The sequence below is a fragment of the Colossoma macropomum genome, unplaced genomic scaffold (genome assembly GCF_904425465.1).
Source record: "Colossoma macropomum unplaced genomic scaffold, Colossoma_macropomum, whole genome shotgun sequence".
In the NCBI taxonomy this organism is placed as follows: domain Eukaryota; kingdom Metazoa; phylum Chordata; class Actinopteri; order Characiformes; family Serrasalmidae; genus Colossoma; species Colossoma macropomum.
The window spans coordinates 1-10,257 of record NW_023494929.1 but is presented as its reverse complement, the minus strand read 5'-3'; the positions used below and the strand labels follow the sequence as shown (position 1 = coordinate 10,257).

The window sequence follows — 10,257 nt, the reverse complement described above, 5'->3', positions numbered from 1 at the left end:
CTTAGAGACCAGCCGTGTGACACAGGGGCCCCAAACCTTAAAAGCCCCTGAGTTTTAAGGTTCTAGATCAAAAGGTCAGTATACAGGGACCCTTTACATTTGATCAAATAGGGCAATGCTTTTGTATAAGGAAGGCCATAACTAACATTTCAGGGGCTTAGAGACCAGCCGTGTGACACAGGGGCCCCAAACCTGGTCCACTTAGACTAGGCCTTAGGGGGATGGAGTATGTTGAGTTTTAAGGTGCTAGGTCAAAAGGTCAGTATACAGGGACCCTTTACATTTGATCAAATAGGTAATGCTTTTGTATAAGGAAGGCCATAACTAACATTTCAGGGGCTTAGAGACCAGCCGTGTGACACAGGGGCCCCAAACCTGGTCCACTTAGACTAGGCCTTAGGGGGATGGAGTAGTTGAGTTTTAAGGTGCTAGGTCAAAAGGTCAGTATACAGGGACCCTTTACATTTGATCAAATGGGCAATGCTTTTGTATAAGGAAAGGCCATAACTAACATTTCAGGGGCTTAGAGACCAGCCGTGTGACACAGGGGCCCCAAACCTGGTCCACTTAGACTAGGCCTTAGGGGGATGGAGTATGTTGAGTTTTAAGGTGCTAGGTCAAAAGGTCAGTATACAGGGACCCTTTACATTTGATCAAATAGGGTAATGCTTTTGTATAAGGAAGGCCATAACTAACATTTCAGGGGCTTAGAGACCAGCCATGTGACACAGGGGCCCCAAACCTGGTCCACTTAGACTAGGCCTTAGGGGGATGGAGTATGTTGAGTTTTAAGGTGCTAGGTCAAAAGGTCAGTATACAGGGACCCTTTACATTTGATCAAATAGGCAATGCTTTTGTATAAGGAAAGGCCATAACTAACATTTCAGGGGCTTAGAGACCAGCCGTGTGACACAGGGGCCCCAAACCTGGTCCACTTAGACTAGGCCTAGGGGGATGAGTAGTTGAGTTTTAAGGTGCTAGGTCAAAAGGTCAGTATACAGGGACCCTTTACATTTGATCAAATAGGTAATGCTTTTGTATAAGGAAGGCCATAACTAACATTTCAGGGGCTTAGAGACCAGCCGTGTGACACAGGGGCCCCAAACCTGGTCCACTTAGACTAGGCCTTAGGGGGATGGAGTAGGTTGAGTTTTAAGGTGCTAGGTCAAAAGGTCAGTATACAGGGACCCTTTACATTTGATCAAATAGGGTAATGCTTTTGTATAAGGAAGGCCATAACTAACATTTCAGGGGCTTAGAGACCAGCCGTGTGACACAGGGGCCCCAAACCTGGTCCACTTAGACTAGGCCTTAGGGGGATGGAGTATGTTGAGTTTTAAGGTGCTAGGTCAAAAGGTCAGTATACAGGGACCCTTTACATTTGATCAAATAGGGTAATGCTTTTGTATAAGGAAGGCCATAACTAACATTTCAGGGGCTTAGAGACCAGCCGTGTGACACAGGGGCCCCAAACCTGGTCCACTTAGACTAGGCCTTAGGGGGATGGAGTATGTTGAGTTTTAAGGTGCTAGGTCAAAAGGTCAGTATACAGGGACCCTTTACATTTGATCAAATGGGCAATGCTTTTGTATAAGGAAGGCCATAACTAACATTTCAGGGGCTTAGAGACCAGCCGTGTGACACAGGGGCCCCAAACCTTAAAAGCCCCTGAGTTTTAAGGCTAGTCAAAAGGTCAGTAAGGGACCCTTTACATTTGATCAAAAGGCAATGCTTTTGTATAAGAAGGCCATAACTACATTTCAGGGGCTTAGAGACAGCCTGTGACACAGGGGCCCCAAACCTTAAAAGCCCTGAGTTTTAAGGTGCTAGGTCAAAAGGTCAGTATACAGCGACCCTTTACATTTGATCAAATAGGCAATGCTTTTGTATAAGGAAGGCCATAACTAACATTTCAGGGGCTTAGAGACCAGCCGTGTGACACAGGGGCCCCAAACCTGGTCCACTTAGACTAGGCCTTAGGGGGATGGAGTAGGTTGAGTTTTAAGGTGCTAGGTCAAAAGGTCAGTATACAGGGACCCTTTACATTTGATCAAATAGGTAATGCTTTTGTATAAGGAAGGCCATAACTAACATTTCAGGGGCTTAGAGACCAGCCGTGTGACACAGGGGCCCCAAACCTGGTCCACTTAGACTAGGCCTTAGGGGGATGGAGTATGTTGAGTTTTAAGGTGCTAGGTCAAAAGGTCAGTATACAGGGACCCTTTACATTTGATCAAATGGGTAATGCTTTTGTATAAGGAAGGCCATAACTAACATTTCAGGGGCTTAGAGACCAGCCGTGTGACACAGGGGCCCCAAACCTGGTCCACTTAGACTAGGCCTTAGGGGGATGGAGTATGTTGAGTTTTAAGGTGCTAGGTCAAAAGGTCAGTATACAGGGACCCTTTACATTTGATCAAATGGGCAATGCTTTTGTATAAGGAAAGGCCATAACTAACATTTCAGGGGCTTAGAGACCAGCCGTGTGACACAGGGGCCCCAAACCTGTCAAAGACAGCCCCATGAGTTGTTAAGGTTCTAGGTCAAAAGGTCAGTATACAGGGACCCTTTACATTTGATCAAATGGGCAATGCTTTTGTATAAGAAAGGCCATAACTAACATTTCAGGGGCTTAGAGACCAGCCGTGTGACACAGGGGCCCCAAACCTTAAAAGCCCCTGAGTTTTAAGGTTCTAGGTCAAAAGGTCAGTATACAGGGACCCTTTACATTTGATCAAATAAGCAATGCTTTTGTATAGGAAAGGCCATAACTAACATTTCAGGGGCTTAGAGACCAGCCGTGTGACACAGGGGCCCCAAACCTGGTCCACTTAGACTAGGCCTTAGGGGGATGGAGTATTTTGAGTTTTAAGGTGCTAGGTCAAAAGGTCAGTATACAGGGACCCTTTACATTTGATCAAATAGGTCAATGCTTTTGTATAAGGAAAGGCCATAACTAACATTTCAGGGGCTTAGAGACCAGCCATGTGACACAGGGGCCCCAAACCTGGTCCACTTAGACTAGGCCTTAGGGGGATGGAGTATGTTGAGTTTTAAGGTGCTAGGTCAAAAGGTCAGTATACAGGGACCCTTTACATTTGATCAAATAGGTAATGCTTTTGTATAAGGAAGGCCATAACTAACATTTCAGGGGCTTAGAGACCAGCCATGTGACACAGGGGCCCCAAACCTGGTCCACTTAGACTAGGCCTTAGGGGGATGGAGTATGTTGAGTTTTAAGGTGCTAGGTCAAAAGGTCAGCGAATGGTGACCCTTTACATTTGATCAAATAGGTAATGCTTTTGTATAAGGAAGGCCATAACTAACATTTCAGGGGCTTAGAGACCAGCCATGTGACACAGGGGCCCCAAACCTGGTCCACTTAGACTAGGCCTTAGGGGGATGGAGTATTTTGAGTTTTAAGGTGCTAGGTCAAAAGGTCAGTGAATGGTGACCCTTTACATTTGATCAAATAGGCAATGCTTTTGTATAAGAAAGGCCATAACTAACATTTCAGGGGCTTAGAGACCAGCCGTGTGACACAGGGGCCCCAAACCTGGTCCACTTAGACTAGGCCTTAGGGGGATGGAGTATGTTGAGTTTTAAGGTGCTAGGTCAAAAGGTCAGTATACAGGGACCCTTTACATTTGATCAAATGGGTAATGCTTTTGTATAAGGAAGGCCATAACTAACATTTCAGGGGCTTAGAGACCAGCCGTGTGACACAGGGGCCCCAAACCTGGTCCACTTAGACTAGGCCTTAGGGGGATGGAGTATGTTGAGTTTTAAGGTGCTAGGTCAAAAGGTCAGTGACATGGGACCCTTTACATTTGATCAAATAGGCAATGCTTTTGTAGAAGAAAGGCCATAACTAACATTTCAGGGGCTTAGAGACCAGCCGTGTGACACAGAGGCCCCAAACCTGGTCGACTTAGACTAGGCCTTAGGGGGATGGAGTAGGTTGAGTTTTAAGGTGCTAGGTCAAAAGGTCAGTATACAGGGACCCTTTACATTTGATCAAATACGTAATGTTTTGTATAAGGAAGGCCATAACTAACATTTCAGGGGCTTAGAGACCAGCCATGTGACAGAGGGGCCCCAAACCTGGTCCACTTAGACTAGGCCTTAGGGGGATGGAGTGGGTTGAGTTTTAAGGTGTTAGGTCAAAAGGTCAGTATACAGGGACCCTTTACATTTGATCAAATGGGTAATGCTTTTGTATAAGGAAGGCCATAACTAACATTTCAGGGGCTTAGAGACCAGCCGTGTGACACAGGGGCCCCAAACCTGGTCCACTTAGACTAGGCCTTAGGGGGATGGAGTAGGTTGAGTTTTAAGGTGCTAGGTCAAAAGGTCAGTATACAGGGACCCTTTACATTTGATCAAATGGGTAATGCTTTTGTATAAGGAAGGCCATAACTAACATTTCAGGGGCTTAGAGACCAGCCGTGTGACACAGGGGCCCCAAACCTTAAAAGCCCCTGAGTTTTAAGGTTCTAGGTCAAAAACGTCAGTGAATGGTGACCCTTTACATTTGATCAAATGGGCAATGCTTTTGTATAAGAAAGGCCATAACTAACATTTCAGGGGCTTAGAGACCAGCCGTGTGACACAGGGGCCCCAAACCTTAAAAGCCCCTGAGTTTTAAGGTTCTAGATCAAAAGGTCAGTATACAGCGACCCTTTACATTTGATCAAATAGGCAATGCTTTTGTATAGGAAAGGCCATAACTAACATTTCAGGGGCTTAGAGACCAGCCGTGTGACACAGGGGCCCCAAACCTTAAAAGCCCCTGAGTTTTAAGGTTCTAGATCAAAAGGTCAGTATACAGGGACCCTTTACATTTGATCAAATAGGTAATGCTTTTGTATAGGAAGGCCATAACTAACATTTCAGGGGCTTAGAGACCAGCCATGTGACACAGGGGCCCCAAACCTGGTCCACTTAGACTAGGCCTTAGGGGGATGGAGTGGTTTGAGTTTTAAGGTGCTAGGTCAAAAGGTCAGTATACAGGGACCCTTTACATTTGATCAAATAGGTAATGCTTTTGTATAAGAAAGGCCATAACTAACATTTCAGGGGCTTAGAGACCAGCCATGTGACACAGGGGCCCCAAACCTGGTCCACTTAGACTAGGCCTTAGGGGGATGGAGTATTTGAGTTTTAAGGTGCTAGGTCAAAAGGTCAGTATACAGGGACCCTTTACATTTGATCAAATGGGCAATGCTTTTGTATAAGAAAGGCCATAACTAACATTTCAGGGGCTTAGAGACCAGCCGTGTGACACAGGGGCCCCAAACCTGTCACAGACAGGCCTAGCGGGGATGAGTTGAGTTTTAAGGTTCTAGATCAAAAGGTCAGTATACAGGGACCCTTTACATTTGATCAAATAGGTAATGCTTTTGTATAACGAAGGCCATAACTAACATTTCAGGGGCTTAGAGACCAGCCATGTGACACAGGGGCCCCAAACCTGGTCCACTTAGACTAGGCCTTAGGGGGATGGAGTATGTTTGAGTTTTAAGGTGCTAGGTCAAAAGGTCAGTGAATGGTGACCCTTTACATTTGATCAAATGGGCAATGCTTTTGTATAGGAAAGGCCATAACTAACATTTCAGGGGCTTAGAGACCAGCCATGTGACACAGGGGCCCCAAACCTGGTCCACTTAGACTAGGCCTTAGGGGGATGAAGTATTTTGAGTTTTAATGTGCTAGGTCAAAAGGTCAGTGAATGGTGACCCTTTACATTTGATCAAATAGGCAATGCTTTTGTATAAGAAAGGCCATAACTAACATTTCAGGGGCTTAGAGACCAGCCGTGTGACACAGGGGCCCCAAACCTGGTCCACTTAGACTAGGCCTTAGGGGGATGGAGTATGTTGAGTTTTAAGGTGCTAGGTCAAAAGGTCAGTATACAGGGACCCTTTACATTTGATCAAATGGGTAATGCTTTTGTATAAGGAAGGCCATAACTAACATTTCAGGGGCTTAGAGACCAGCCATGTGACACAGGGGCCCCAAACCTGGTCCACTTAGACTAGGCCTTAGGGGGATGGAGTATGTTGAGTTTTAAGGTGCTAGGTCAAAAGGTCAGTATACAGGGACCCTTTACATTTGATCAAATAGGCAATGCTTTTGTATAAGGAAGGCCATAACTAACATTTCAGGGGCTTAGAGACCAGCCGTGTGACACAGGGGCCCCAAACCTGGTCCACTTAGACTAGGCCTTAGGGGGATGGAGTAGGTTGAGTTTTAAGGTGCTAGGTCAAAAGGTCAGTATACAGGGACCCTTTACATTTGATCAAATGGGTAATGCTTTTGTATAAGGAAGGCCATAACTAACATTTCAGGGGCTTAGAGACCAGCCGTGTGACACAGGGGCCCCAAACCTGGTCCACTTAGACTAGGCCTTAGGGGGATGGAGTGTTGAGTTTTAAGGTTCTAGGTCAAAAGGTCAGTATACAGGGACCCTTTACATTTGATCAAATGGGCAATGCTTTTGTATAAGGAAAGGCCATAACTAACATTTCAGGGGCTTAGAGACCAGCCGTGTGACACAGGGGCCCCAAACCTTAAAAGCCCCTGAGTTTTAAGGTTCTAGATCAAAAGGTCAGTATACAGGGACCCTTTACATTTGATCAAATAGGCAATGCTTTTGTATAGGAAAGGCCATAACTAACATTTCAGGGGCTTAGAGACCAGCCGTGTGACACAGGGGCCCCAAACCTGTAAAAGCCCGCTGAGTTTTAAGGTTCTAGGTCAAAAGGTCAGTATACAGGGACCCTTTACATTTGATCAAATAGGTAATGCTTTTGTATAAGGAAGGCCATAACTAACATTTCAGGGGCTTAGAGACCAGCCGTGTGACACAGGGGCCCCAAACCTGGTCCACTTAGACTAGGCCTTAGGGGGATGGAGTGGTTTGAGTTTTAAGGTGCTAGGTCAAAAGGTCAGTATACAGGGACCCTTTACATTTGATCAAATAGGTAATGCTTTTGTATAAGAAAGGCCATAACTAACATTTCAGGGGCTTAGAGACCAGCCATGTGACACAGGGGCCCCAAACCTGGTCCACTTAGACTAGGCCTTAGGGGGATGGAGTGGATTGAGTTTTAAGGTGCTAGGTCAAAAGGTCAGTATACAGGGACCCTTTACATTTGATCAAATGGGCAATGCTTTTGTATAAGAAAGGCCATAACTAACATTTCAGGGGCTTAGAGACCAGCCGTGTGACACAGGGGCCCCAAACCTGGTCCACTAGACTAGCCTAGGGGGTGAGTAGTTTTAATGTGCTAGGTCAAAAGGTCAGTATACAGGGACCCTTTACATTTGATCAAATAGGTAATGCTTTTGTATAACGAAGGCCATAACTAACATTTCAGGGGCTTAGAGACCAGCCATGTGACACAGGGGCCCCAAACCTGGTCCACTTAGACTAGGCCTTAGGGGGATGGAGTATGTTGAGTTTTAAGGTGCTAGGTCAAAAGGTCAGTGAATGGTGACCCTTTACATTTGATCAAATGGGCAATGCTTTTGTATAAGGAAAGGCCATAACTAACATTTCAGGGGCTTAGAGACCAGCCATGTGACACAGGGGCCCCAAACCTGGTCCACTTAGACTAGGCCTTAGGGGGATGAAGTATGTTTGAGTTTTAATGTGCTAGGTCAAAAGGTCAGTGAATGGTGACCCTTTACATTTGATCAAATAGGCAATGCTTTTGTATAAGAAAGGCCATAACTAACATTTCAGGGGCTTAGAGACCAGCCGTGTGACACAGGGGCCCCAAACCTGGTCCACTTAGACTAGGCCTTAGGGGGATGGAGTATGTTGAGTTTTAAGGTGCTAGGTCAAAAGGTCAGTATACAGGGACCCTTTACATTTGATCAAATAGGGTAATGCTTTTGTATAAGGAAGGCCATAACTAACATTTCAGGGGCTTAGAGACCAGCCATGTGACACAGGGGCCCCAAACCTGGTCCACTTAGACTAGGCCTTAGGGGGATGGAGTATGTTGAGTTTTAAGGTGCTAGGTCAAAAGGTCAGTGAATGGTGACCCTTTACATTTGATCAAATAGGCAATGCTTTTGTATAAGGAAGGCCATAACTAACATTTCAGGGGCTTAGAGACCAGCCGTGTGACACAGGGGCCCCAAACCTGGTCCACTTAGACTAGGCCTTAGGGGGATGGAGTATGTTGAGTTTTAAGGTGCTAGGTCAAAAGGTCAGTATACAGGGACCCTTTACATTTGATCAAATGGGTAATGCTTTTGTATAAGGAAGGCCATAACTAACATTTCAGGGGCTTAGAGACCAGCCGTGTGACACAGGGGCCCCAAACCTGGTCCACTTAGACTAGGCCTTAGGGGGATGGAGTAGGTTGAGTTTTAAGGTGCTAGGTCAAAAGGTCAGTATACAGGGACCCTTTACATTTGATCAAATGGGTAATGCTTTTGTATAAGGAAGGCCATAACTAACATTTCAGGGGCTTAGAGACCAGCCGTGTGACACAGGGGCCCCAAACCTTAAAAGCCCCTGAGTTTTAAGGTTCTAGGTCAAAAGGTCAGTGAATGGTGACCCTTTACATTTGATCAAATGGGCAATGCTTTTGTATAAGAAAGGCCATAACTAACATTTCAGGGGCTTAGAGACCAGCCGTGTGACACAGGGGCCCCAAACCTTAAAAGCCCCTGAGTTTTAAGGTGCTAGGTCAAAAGGTCAGTATACAGCGACCCTTTACATTTGATCAAATAGGCAATGCTTTTGTATAGGAAAGGCCATAACTAACATTTCAGGGGCTTAGAGACCAGCCGTGTGACACAGGGGCCCCAAACCTTAAAAGCCCCTGAGTTTTAAGGTTCTAGATCAAAAGGTCAGTATACAGGGACCCTTTACATTTGATCAAATAGGTAATGCTTTTGTATAACGAAGGCCATAACTAACATTTCAGGGGCTTAGAGACCAGCCATGTGACACAGGGGCCCCAAACCTGGTCCACTTAGACTAGGCCTTAGGGGGATGAAGTATTTTGAGTTTTAAGGTGCTAGGTCAAAAGGTCAGCGAATGGTGACCCTTTACATTTGATCAAATGGGCAATGCTTTTGTATAGGAAAGGCCATAACTAACATTTCAGGGGCTTAGAGACCAGCCATGTGACACAGGGGCCCCAAACCTGGTCCACTTAGACTAGGCCTTAGGGGGATGAAGTATGTTGAGTTTTAAGGTGCTAGGTCAAAAGGTCAGTGAATGGTGACCCTTTACATTTGATCAAATAGGCAATGCTTTTGTATAAGAAAGGCCATAACTAACATTTCAGGGGCTTAGAGACCAGCCATGTGACACAGGGGCCCCAAACCTGGTCCACTTAGACTAGGCCTTAGGGCGGGATGGAGTATGTTGAGTTTTAAGGTGCTAGGTCAAAAGGTCAGTATACAGGGACCCTTTACATTTGATCAAATGGGTAATGCTTTTGTATAAGGAAGGCCATAACTAACATTTCAGGGGCTTAGAGACCAGCCATGTGACACAGGGGCCCCAAACCTGGTCCACTTAGACTAGGCCTTAGGGGGATGGAGTATGTTGAGTTTTAAGGTGCTAGGTCAAAAGGTCAGTATACAGGGACCCTTTACATTTGATCAAATAGGTAATGCTTTTGTATAAGGAAGGCCATAACTAACATTTCAGGGGCTTAGAGACCAGCCATGTGACAGAGGGGCCCCAAACCTGGTCCACTTAGACTAGGCCTTAGGGGGATGGAGTATGTTGAGTTTTAAGGTGCTAGGTCAAAAGGTCAGTGAATGGTGACCCTTTACATTTGATCAAATAGGCAATGCTTTTGTATAGGAAAGGCCATAACTAACATTTCAGGGGCTTAGAGACCAGCCGTGTGACACAGGGGCCCCAAACCTGGTCCACTTAGACTAGGCCTTAGGGGGATGGAGTAGGTTGAGTTTTAAGGTGCTAGGTCAAAAGGTCAGTATACAGGGACCCTTTACATTTGATCAAATAGGTAATGCTTTTGTATAAGGAAGGCCATAACTAACATTTCAGGGGCTTAGAGACCAGCCGTGTGACACAGGGGCCCCAAACCTGGTCCACTTAGACTAGGCCTTAGGGGGATGGAGTATGTTGAGTTTTAAGGTGCTAGGTCAAAAGGTCAGTGACATGGGACCCTTTACATTTGATCAAATAGGGCAATGCTTTTGTATAAGGAAAGGCCATAACTAACATTTCAGGGGCTTAGAGACCAGCCGTGTGAC

General features: G+C 45.7%; 4 long non-coding RNA genes across 4 annotated transcripts; 2 read left to right on the top strand and 2 right to left on the bottom strand.

Annotated features, from left to right (window-relative positions):
* The first annotated feature begins 967 nt into the window (after positions 1–967).
* LOC118800596 lies at positions 968–2,917 on the top strand. The gene is made up of 3 exons (XR_005006258.1): positions 968–1,157; positions 1,824–2,379; positions 2,698–2,917. It is a non-coding gene; the product is annotated as an uncharacterized LOC118800596 (long non-coding RNA).
* A 1,239-nt stretch (positions 2,918–4,156) lies between these two features.
* Positions 4,157–4,953, bottom strand: LOC118800599. Its single transcript, XR_005006261.1, has 2 exons — positions 4,782–4,953; positions 4,157–4,287 (listed from the first exon to the last, which is right to left on the bottom strand). It is a non-coding gene; the product is annotated as an uncharacterized LOC118800599 (long non-coding RNA).
* Positions 4,954–6,184: 1,231 nt separating this feature from the next.
* LOC118800597 lies at positions 6,185–7,634 on the top strand. Its single transcript, XR_005006259.1, has 3 exons — positions 6,185–6,264; positions 6,759–6,941; positions 7,297–7,634. It is a non-coding gene; the product is annotated as an uncharacterized LOC118800597 (long non-coding RNA).
* Positions 6,257–8,553, bottom strand: LOC118800598. The gene is made up of 3 exons (XR_005006260.1): positions 8,340–8,553; positions 6,572–6,726; positions 6,257–6,389 (listed from the first exon to the last, which is right to left on the bottom strand). It is a non-coding gene; the product is annotated as an uncharacterized LOC118800598 (long non-coding RNA).
* Positions 8,554–10,257: the final 1,704 nt, after the last annotated feature.